The sequence below is a fragment of the Triticum aestivum genome, chromosome 5D (genome assembly GCF_018294505.1).
Source record: "Triticum aestivum cultivar Chinese Spring chromosome 5D, IWGSC CS RefSeq v2.1, whole genome shotgun sequence".
Lineage (NCBI taxonomy): Eukaryota > Viridiplantae > Streptophyta > Magnoliopsida > Poales > Poaceae > Triticum > Triticum aestivum.
The window spans coordinates 456105958-456117745 of NC_057808.1; the positions used below are offsets into that span (position 1 = coordinate 456105958).

Sequence of the window (11788 nt, forward strand, 5' to 3'; positions counted from 1 at the left end):
GAATTTTTTGATATATTTTTTGTATTTTTAAGATTTTAAAATGAATTAGTTTTATTTTTCTGAATTTTTTGATATATTATTTGTATTTTTAAGATTTTAAAATGAAAAGTATTTGGAAAAGGACCTTTAGTCGCGGTTCGTGACACGAACCGCGACTAAAGGCTCTTTCCGCACGGGAACGAAAACGGCGCGAAAGAACCTTTAGTCGCGGGTCGTGACACCAACCGCGACTAAAGGTACCCCTTTAGTCCCGGTTGGGGACACCAACCGCGACTAAAGGGTACCTTTAGTCGCGGTTGGTGTCCCCAACCGGGACTAAAGGCTTGCCCTATATATTCTCCGCGCCCTCGTCTTCTCCGCGCTAACCAGCAAACGCATCCGGCTAGGCCCTCGTCTTCTCCGCGCCGCCGCCCTCGTCTTCTCCGCGCCGCCCTCGTCTCCGGTAGGTGCCCGTCGCCGCCTGCCGTCCTCCTCGCGTGCCTAGAAGAAGAGGGAACCGCCGCCTGCCGTCCTCCGCCGCGCGCCTTGTCGTCCTCCGCCGCCCGCCGCCGCCTGCCTGCCGTGCTCCGCCGCCCGCCGCCGCCTGCCTGCCGTCCTCCGCCGCCTGCCGTCGCCTGCCGTCCTATTAAAAAGAAAAGGAAAAAAGAAAAGGAAGAAGAAAAGGAAGAAGAAAAGGAAAAAGAAAAGGAAGAAGAAAAGGAAAATGAAAAGGAAAATGAAAAGGAAAAAGAAGAAGAAAAGGAAAAAGAAGAAGAAAAGGAAAAAGAAAAGGAAGAAGAAAAGGAAAAAGAAAAGGAAAAACAAAATAAGAAAAGGAAGAAGAAAAGGAAGAAGAAAAGGAAAAAGAAAAGGAAGAAGAAAAGGAAAAACAAAATAAGAAAAGGAAAAAGAAAAGGAAAAAGAAAAGGAAAAAAGAAAAGGAAAAAAAGAAAAGGAAGAAGAAAAGGAAAAAGAAAAGGAAAAAGAAAAGGAAGAAGAAAAGGAAAAAGAAAAGGAAGAAGAAAAGGAAAAACAAAATACTTGGCAGTGCTCAAACAAAAACTTCTATGTAAATTAGTGCTCAATAAAAAACTGAAAAGGAAAAAGAAAAGGAAAGAGAGAGCAGAGAGGAAAAAGAAAAAGAAAAGGAAATTTATTTGGGAATAATTGTATAAATCATTAAATTTGAGCGGCGGCGGAGGAAGAAGAAAAGGAAAAAGAAAAGGAAAAAGAAAATACTTGGCAGTGCTCAAACAAAAACTTCTATGCAAATTAGTGCTCAATAAAAAACTGAAAAGGAAAAAGAAAAGGAAAGAGAGAGCAGAGAGGAAAAAGAAAAGGAAATTTATTTGGGAATAATTGTATAAATTTGACAAAAAAACATCAATTTATTTTTTAATAGCTCTTAATCATTCAACCGTCGCTGCTCCTCCTCTATGTCCCTTTAATCTTATTTTTTAGTTCCTTTATACTTAATTAATTTTTACTACATGCAGGAGTGACATATGGCGGACGATAGAGCCGAGCCGCTTAGGGATCCGGAGGCTGAACGTTATTTAATGGGCATCATAAACAACGAGATTTCTTATGTGCCGGGCTCAGCAGATGAGCAAGAAGAGGATGTAGTCTCTTCTTTTCTGAACCTTGACGATGGAACAGACATTGTCGATGATCAAGAAGGTGAAGGAACGGACATTGTCGACGGAGGTCAACCGTCAACAAACGACGATCTCGAATTGCAAGTAGCAACCACCTCCGGCGAGGTATATATATACATTGAGCCTCTCGTGATACAAACTTACTGAAATGTGAATACATATGTATTAACGCGCGCGACTCTCTTTCTTTTTTTAGCCCTCGGCCGGATCGAGTACGACAAAGCGTGGCAAATCCAAGGCGATGAAAACAGGAGAAACATATACCATTGATTTTGTCAGTGAAACCGGCAAGCCCCTACAGCACACCTCAAAGTTTATCAACCAATGCGGAGTCGTTGTTAGAGACAACGTCCCGATCACCGTCCAGGAATGGAAGGAGCCAAAGAAGGCACGTCTTGGTTTCAGTTTTGTCGACAAGAGAACGAAAAAGGATTGCTGGAGAAAGCTTATGGAACATTTCATTCTACCTCCGGAATACAACAAAGTCGATGAATTCGGTAACGAGGTTCCGGGTGGACGTGAGAGGAGGAGGCTAGTTAAAGAGTTCGCTCTTCAGAAGATGGCCGAAGCATTCCGGAACTTCAAGAAAAATTTAACCCGTGACTATGTCAACAAGGGCAAGACTCCGGATTTCAATGGACAACATGAGAAACTGAAAGATGATTGGCCAGAATTTGTGAGGCAAAAGAAATCGGAGCATTTCAAGGAAATATCGAAAAAAATAAGGATAATGCGAGTAAGAAAAAGTACCATCATATTATGGGGCCAGGAGGATACCGCCTTTCGGAGCCTAAGTGGCAGAAGATGGAGGAGGACCTGAGGGTGCGAGGAATCCCTCTAGGTACAGAGGGATGGGACCCAAGGGCCAAAAGCTGGTGGTACGGGCATGGGGGATCGCTAGACCCGGAGACAGGGGTGTGTGTTCACCGGAAGAAAAAGTTTGCTCCCACCCAAGCCCTTATTGACGCAATGACCCAAGCTCAAGAGGGCTTGATCAAGTTCAACAGAGAGAAAGACGCACTGACAACAGCCCTCGAGAATGATGAACACGGAGGACATGTACGAGGCAAAGGCAGAATTCCGTGGAAAGTAGGGTTTTCCCAGGACAATGACCCGTACTGTTACAGAAGCCGTAAGAGAAAGACGGACCGGGATGCAGATCTTTTGGCGAAGTTTGCATCGGAACTCCATGAGTTGAAGCAGACCGTGCATGAACCAGTAAAAGAAAAATCGGCTGCAGGGCCGCATGAAGATCATGAAGCAGATCGCGGAAGCCAGCAGCGGAGAAGCAGCGTGGCTTCCACGGATGCCCTGCCTGGTGCTAATGCACCGACGATCGAGATTCGTGCACCGGAGCCTCACTACCCCGTGGATGATGTAAAGGAGATGAAAGAATGTGATCTGCATTATCCCATGGGGAACGTTTCCACGAAGGTAGCTACCGGCAGTGCTTTACCCTGTACACCTGGAGCACTCCACCACAACAACCCCATTGCATATGGCTATGCTCGTGTCACGGTGGAAGACATAGTCCAAGAGTTTGAGGACCTGGAGATTGACAAAGCTACACCCGAAGGGGAGAGAAGACTTGGAGATGTCAAGCGCCAGATCATTCTATGGAAAAAGAAGTACGTAGTGTTTTCAGGCGAGGCGCCAAGGCTAACAAGTCCACCCCCCTCCGATGGTGGTGGTGGTGGTGGTGGTGGCGGTGGTGGTGGTCGTGGTGGTTCACCTACACCTCCTTCACGCCATTCGACGCCGTCCCCCGATCCACAACCTCCGGCGGGTAAGCAGCCGCCGCCCCCCAATCCTCCTCCGGCGGGTACGATGCCCCCAATCCTCCTCCGGCGGGTACGACGCCCCCCAATCCACCTCCGGCGAAGAAGCAGAAGCAGGCGGACAGCAAGGAAACCCGCTCCTGGACTATTAACCCGGACCCTTATGTACCTAAGACCACAAGGGTACCGGAGCCATCACTGAAGCCTCTCCTCCCAAGGCCTTGGGAACTTAGTGAAGCTGAAACCAAATTGGCCGCGTCTGCTCATTATGAGAATTGGAAGGCGGATATGAAGGCGATAAAAGAGCCTGAGCCCAAGCAAGTATTCACTGAGAAGCAAAAGAAGTGGGCTAAGGATTTTTTGACGACACCGACCCAAGCCGAGCTGAATATGCCTGACGACTATGGACATGAACTTCGTAGGCAAGCAAAAATATTGAAGGAGGAGAAAGAAGAAAGTAAAAAAAGCGGGAAACAAGTTGACCAGCTCGGGATGCAGAATAAACAATCGATCCCCCCGCTCATAGTGAAAGCCGGTCCGGAAGAGGACCCCGAGATCATAGCAGCTGCGGCAGCACTTGGATTGACTGTAGCGAGTGCCATGAAACAAGCGTCCGAGATGAGTTTGACTCTTCGTGCCTTGTTAGGCCTTGAGGATGCGCCAGTATGTGAGATAGCATTACAATATGTGCGGAATGGGCCTCTCGTCGAGCCTGCGCGGGAAAAGAGTCTACCACCACAAATGCGAAATCTGCTACGTTGGTACAAGCATTTCATAACATGGGCCGACAAAGAATATGTTTATACGGATGTTGCAGAGGAGCATCACACCAAACGGTACTCTGTACAAGTTCATATGAGTGAATTGTTCCAGCTGTTCAATCTGCGCGACCTCGACAAATCTATCCTGAGTTGCTACGTTCTATAAGTGATTTATTTCTATCTCATCTCGTTCTTCATTGCCTGCACTATATATATATATATATTGTCCTAACTATATTGTTGCGTACGCTATTATGCAGATTGAAGATTTGGGAATGCAAAATAAGAAACATCCATGATGTTGGGTTCATTGACCCACATATCGTTAATGGACATGTGTTACAAAATCACCCCGAAGACGTGGAGAAAGACTTGTACAAATTTCTTAGAAAGCATCAACTCAAAAGTCATATTCTATTTCCTTACCATTTTGGGTGAGTGTTTCTGTCTTGTGCCCATTCTCTTTTGTTTACTCCATGCATGGTATGTCTAATCGTTGAGTTATGCATGACTGTGCATGTAACGTGTCCGCAGGTTCCACTGGATTCTGCTAAATATTGAACTTCACACCTCCAGAGTTCTAATCATGGACTCTATGGATTCGGATTCAAAGCTTTGGGCCGACATGAGAAAAATGCTGCAAAAGTAATTATTTTCAATCATTTGAGCTCTATATCGATCGGTCTGTTTCGCTCATTTCCTAATATCAAGTAACTAATAACTCCCTTGTTCATTTAATTTTCTTTGCCCTGTAGGGTTTGAAGACGGTTCTCAGAAGAAATTGTCGGTGAATTCAAACATGAGCTAGATTTTAGAAGGTTAGTTAATGTGGATAAGCAGCCACCGGGGACCAATCTATGTGGATACTATGTTTGTGAGAACATCCGGAGACACACCTCTGAGCGGAAGGCATCGGATAGCGTGCGGAAGGCGACGGATAACTTGCGGAGGAGGCTTAGTCCAGAAGCTCGCTTCCGACCAATTCAAGATGAATTAGCAGGATTTTTCATGAGGGAAGTCATCAATCCTAAAGGCGAACACTATACCGAGGACGAAGACATTTATATGCATACCCGAGATTGAAACTTGTTCGAAGTTGTATATGGTCATCCATCCTAATTGTGTATGGAAACTTGTTCGAAGTTGTATATGGTCACACGAGATTGAATATATATTATATATTCCTCTTGAATTCTTCTTGTTTGAAATTTCATATGCATGTATATAGTAGCGTAGAATATGTGTACTGAAACTTCATCAAAGTTAAAATAAAACACAAAATAAAATATAAAAGAAATAAAACACTACAAATTAAAAAGAAACCAGGTTTAGGGGGGCTAAAACCCTAAACCTGCGAAGGAGGCCTTTAGTCCCGGTTAGCCACGAGAACCGGGACTAAAGGTCCTCCACCCTGACGGACTCCTGGCGCCCACGTAGACGGGCCTTTAGTCGCGGTTCGTAAGAGGCGCGACTAAAGGGGAGACCTTTAGTCACGCATATTTAGTCTCGGTTGCACAGCCGGGATTAATGGCCTTTACGAACCGGGACTAAAGGCATATTTTCTAGTGTGTAGACACACTTTCGGATAAAACAGCAGTGCGAAAATACTGATGCAGTACTGTTAGCTGAAAACTAATGTGTCAGTCCTTGAACACAGGACCGGCCGTGCGTCCGTCGATCCCACGATCGACAAATGGACGGCTGTCGCACGGACGGCCGCACACATCCGACACGCTTCACGCTTGCGTGCATGCCATGCATGGCGGATGTCGATTAACCACTTTACCTGAAAAACGGCCCCGCGAGGACGGACGGAGGCTCGGGCTCGGCCGTCGACGTCGGGCGGGCGCCGGGGCGCGGGTGGCGCGCGTGCCAGGGCAAACCGACCGCTACCTCCCCACACGTACGCGCAGGGAAATTAAAGCGCGCACGCGCGGCCTGCTGGTGATCGGCCGAGGGGATGAGGCGACGGCGACGCCGAGAAAGCCGTCGCGGTCGTCGACGGGTAATATCGTTATCGATCTAATGGCGTCGCGCCGCCAACCTCCTGCCGCGCCGTTGATGCGATGCCATCTACGGACGCGCAGCCCGGCCGCGGGAATGCCGTCGAAGCGACGCCGGTACGTTTCCGGAAGGGCCGGAGAAGGATCGGCCCCGGGACGAGCGCGAGGGCGACGACGTGTCGGACAGGCGCGGTGGATAAGAGTATGAACTACGATAATATTCGCAAAAAAACTATGATAACTGTTACTTTTTTTGCTTATATGAACACAAATTGCTAGATCACATATTCACATTTTTTTTGCTAGATCACAAGAATCAACGAGTGGTTGGGTAGTTAAGAGGATGGTGTCTGACCATTTTTTGGTTTACAAATTGAGGTTCGATTACTATGATTCTGGCATTTTTGTGACAACTACTGTGAAAATGGTCAGTAAATATACATTTTCGCAAGGGTACAGTTCAGCGATGCTCTGAAAGCTTTGACTACATGGACTTCATAAAAGTTTTGCTACTACTTCCTCTGTAAAGAAATATAAAAGCGCTTAGATCACTAAAATAGTGATCTAAACACTTTTATATTTCCTCACGGAGGGAGTACCTTTGTTTGTCTAGTTCTTTCCTTAAGTATGAGTTGATTTCAAAGACGATTTGAGTTTTGCTCTGTGATTTGCATATTGGGCAATATTTTTTTTTGCACAAAAAGGAAAAGATCGATGGAGATTCAAGGCTTTGAACATACTAACTAAATCACTTTTATTTTTCTAATAGGATGAGTGCCACATGTTCCATTTCATATATTTATAAATTGGATACTCGGAAAATCAAGCCAAATGCCATATATTAATGTCAACAAACCCTTACAAGAGTATCCTTATAAAAATAAACAATTGCACACATGTCCTTGTAATTTTGAGTGTTGTATACTTCATGCAATTGTAGGTGGTGCCATGAGTGAAGCTCGATGTCGCATATGCACCTCCGAAGAACCATCAGAGCCAGGCTAACACTGATGCATCGGCTAGGAAGTCACTGATGGGAGCAAGAAGATGTTGGCGATAACAATTTCGAAAATAGATCGTTGTCCCGAAGAAAAGGGTTGGACGACACCTCAAATCTGACCAGATAGATCCGATGAGACATAACCTCATAAGCTCCCCGACGACACCAAAATTGGCCGAACATTGTCGACCGAAGGAGTTAGATGACCAAGACGGGAAGCAACATCGTCTACTCTGGCGAAATACATTTGATCGAAGACCATCTTTCACGTGAAGACACTAGCAGATCCACCACTCCACAAGAGCGACAACCAAACGATCCCCCGCCCTCTCTGTGCCACTATTTCAGAACGTTTGGATACCTCGAAGGGGTCGTCTACTTTGGCTCTTGATCGGCAGATTGTCTCGGAGAAATTCTCGCGCCTGAGATGTATAACCTAGCTGTGGGGATAAAAAAGATCTCTCAACTAATGGGCAACTAGTTGAAGAGATCAAAGTTTTACTTGGGTCTTTTGAGGAGTTTAAGGTTGCTTGGGTGCGACGGTCGGCTGATAAAGTCGCACATATTCTAGCTAGGGAGGGTTGCTGTAATTCCTTATATAAAACTTGGCTCCATGTTCCTTCGGAGTGTATTCACTCCGAGGTAACGGTCGAGGGGGCCGCAAACTATGAACAACATTGCCCCCTAAAAGAACTGTGGGATCGTCACGGTTCACCAGCAAACTATAACTTCCGCTACCGACGAGAACGCCGACGACAAGGTGGATCAGAAGTTGGGGCAATTTTATTCTAGATTATATGAGTATAATTTTTTTATGTCTCATATTTATATATCATAAAAAAGTTATAAAACAACGATGGTGGTCAACGGTAATTTTTGAAATCCATTACGTTGTAACATTTTTTTAACAAAAGATAATTGTCACCTTACCCGTTCCATTTTGAGTTGTTGAATGCATTACAATACTTCCCACAAAAATAAATACTAAATAGGAATGCATTGTAATACAGTATCCGTTTGTAACTTGAGCTACGCAAATACTAAAGTGACTTAATAATAACCAAATAAAGAAGATTATGAGATGGATCGAAGAATGGAAGCTCCTGCACCACGGGTAACGTGTGTGGTCCAGGATGCCATTAAGCCGCTAAACCAAATACATGTCCAGCACCGAAAAATATAATAAACCCCCGGTGAAAGTACCCGTAATATAAGTGTGGATCAAAGAGACAAGCATGCATGACGGCCGGGGTTCCCTTTAGTTTGGCCAATTCGCTTTGCTGCCCAGATACACTATGAAATGAAAAGGTGTGTGATCAGAAGGCCACACGATCGACATATACTACTTCCTCGACCGGTGTGGCGTGGAAACGAACAGCGCGTGCACTCGATGAACTACAGAACCTCCGGACGACATGGTTACCGAAATGAACCACACGCTTTTGTTTAGTTGTTAATTTAACGGATATGATATGATAGTGTATCTTTTCGACGGCCTACCTTTCGACCGGGGATGATGATGATGACTAAAAGGAGGCGCAGGAGGAGGCCAAACCTCTGCAAGCCCGATCAGCCGACGATGCATGACATAGGCTTGGCATCCCTTGGACACTGACCGGCCGTCGGCATGCATAATGCAACTGGATTACTATTGTATAAACAAATGGGGTTAGCTAACGGAACGGACGTAGCAGTACGTCGGCACGCCTGGGTGCGAATCTTGTGCCTAAAGAGAGCTGCTTAAAATATGCAGCGCTGCGTGGTCTGCAGTTCTGTGCACGTAGGAAGCAGCTGAGCGCGCAACGCATGCTCGCTAGGCTCTCTAAGCTAAGACCAGTAGTCATTATGTCACAGACGTGTCCTAATCTGTTGTTTATGTGGTATACTACAGTGTGCTTGGCGGCTGATCACGCGGGATCAATGCTCCAAACATTTGGTAGTGGGATTGGGATGACTAGGTAGGTAGTTTGGCCAAGCTTGATCTACCTTTAGTTCCACACAAAAGGAAATGCATTCAGGACACTAAACACAAAATTCCAGTAGATGGGAAAAAAGAAAAAAAGAAAATAAATAAACACATGCACCACACATGAAGGGTCTGTTTGGATGCCTCCACCGTTTTTGGGTCAATTGCATGTAGTACTCTAGTGGGACAGGCTGAGTGCAAAAGACAATGTTCTGCATCGCACCACTGAGCAGATTTATACATGTTCTTTGGTCGTTTGTATTTGTGCTTTAGGTGTGAGCATATGCAAATCACAACAATTTGTTTCTGTGCAATGTGTTGTTCTGCTATGCAAATCACAACAATTTGTTTGTGTGCACTGTGTTGTTCTGCTCGCCCCTTTTAAATCTAGTAAACTAACCATCAATATGCACCACACTTCACAGGTTAACACACAACACATAAACATGCAACAGCATAGGATTAACACATCAACAGTGCCTAAATTACCACTTAAACGACATCACGGTTTAACATATGTTAGTTTTTAGAATAGCGAGGGCATCCCTTTCCCCTGCACCACATCAGAAGGGTGTTCCTCCTTGAGTAAAATATGGCCAATTTTAGAAACCCACCGATCAGACTACTACTACTTACATCAAATGGCCTTCGCGGACCTTCAGATTGCCTGGGCTGGGTTAGAGGACCCTTGATAGACGCGCTTATGGCATCTTAAGCGGCAAATCCTGGAGTTCTTGACGTCGTATATCTGAACCTTCGGGCCGAGGTTATCGAGCTTGACAACGATAATGTCGCAGGACTTGATCTTGTGCTTCTGGGAGAAGTACTGCCAGCCCTGCCCTAGCACGAGCTCCTCATTCAAGTCCTAGACCTGCACGAAGTACTCGTACCACTTGTTGGTGGATAGCTTGATGACGAGTGTGAGGCGGGCGTCATATCCACTTTCTCATCACAGGCTGAAAAGCCTTTGGGATGACGAGCATGGTGATATTCTCAGCGTTTCGGATCTGCGCGCAAAATCCTCGATGGACAACCAATCTTGGGCAGCAGCTTCACCTCCTCCTCCCCCCCCCCCGACATGTCTATCCTTGCTAGTCACCGGTTCTCGGGGATGAAGTCTCGACGCCGTGTCTTCCACGACTCGGACCTCATGACCGACTCAGTCTTACTCAATCTTCATCGCTTTTTTAGTTCATAGGACAACAATGAGTAACATCGTTGCACTGCATAACTAAGTAGTGACTTGAGCAATGCATGTTGCTATGATCAGTGGGTATGCACATTGCTATGAGAAGTGGGCATGCAAACATAGCAAACACATTTAACAAGCATACCATTCCTAGTAATTTGCTAACATAGCAAGCATATCATTCCTACTCTGATCATGCATGTTCTACAAGAGCATATGGCAAGCACTAGGCTAGCATTCCTAGTAATCATACATAGCATCAACACGTTTCTAGCATTGTTAAAAAAATCAGTAATCATAAATAGCATGGACACATTCATAGGAACCATGCACATAGCATCAACACGAACACATTATAAGCACATAGAAAGTACAGTGTATGCACATAGCATGGTTCAAATAGATTCGACGCGAATCGATTAAAATCTAATCTAATCCAATCGAATCATTCAGATCAAAGCAACTGCCCCAACAAAACCCTAACGACCCCACAATTTGAATATGCAGACAAGATCGTTACTAATGCCCTAGACCTTTAGTCCCGGTTCTTACACGAACCGGGACTAAAGGCCGTCCACGTGGCCGGTGCGGGGAGCCCAGGCAGGAGGGCCTTTGGTCCCGGTTGGTGCCACCAACCGGGACCAATAGGCAGGACCTTTTGTCCCGGTTGGTGTCACCAACCGGGACCAATAGGCATCCACGCGTCAGCAGCTGGCAGGAGCAGAGGTTTTTGTTTTTTTTAAAGGGGGTGGTTTAGGGGTTTTGGGGGGTTAATTTAGGTGTTTCATATATTGTGTTAGCTAGCTAATTAATAGAGAGAAGTGTCCTCTCTTATCTCCGTGCTTGGTCGACGCTACGTACTATATACGTATGGAGAGGAGTAGACACGCTAGCTAGTAATCAAATGAAGGAAACAGAAGATCATCATGAACATATGCATACAGAGAGAAGTGATATCGACCACCTCTCCTTCTCCGAGATATTGGTCGAACAACAAGTTCTCGTATATCTATCCGACACTACCGGCTACATATATACAATAATTATCTCTTACAATACAATCTCCTAATTAAATTGTAGGAACACAGGGTCCACATAGTATTCTCCGTTTTCAGCGATCACGTGGTCAAGGAAGAATGCCGCCAATTCCTCTTGAATTCCTCGCATACGATCTTCTGCTAGGAGTTCATCCCGCTTCCGAAACATCTAATTTGAAGAAGGGGGTCAATACATATATATATATGAATAAATGAAACTCAACACAAATGATGGTAATAAAATAAAATTGTGAATATTATTGCTTACGCACTTCATATTGTTCTTCAGTGTAGCCCCGCTCACAGGTCGTGTAGCGGATGGACTCGCAAACGTAGTATCCACAGTAATTATTCCCGGGTTCCTGCCACAACCACTTTACAAGAAATAGAGGTCAATCTAACTGATAAGCAAGCATG

General features: G+C 45.3%; 1 long non-coding RNA gene across 1 annotated transcript; it reads left to right on the top strand.

Moving 5' to 3' along the window:
- Window positions 1-5979: 5979 nt before the first annotated feature.
- Window positions 5980-7758, top strand: LOC123125498 (uncharacterized). The gene is made up of 3 exons (XR_006461423.1): window positions 5980-6381; window positions 6486-6557; window positions 7120-7758. It is a non-coding gene; the product is annotated as an uncharacterized lncRNA (long non-coding RNA).
- The last annotated feature ends 4030 nt before the right edge of the window (window positions 7759-11788 follow it).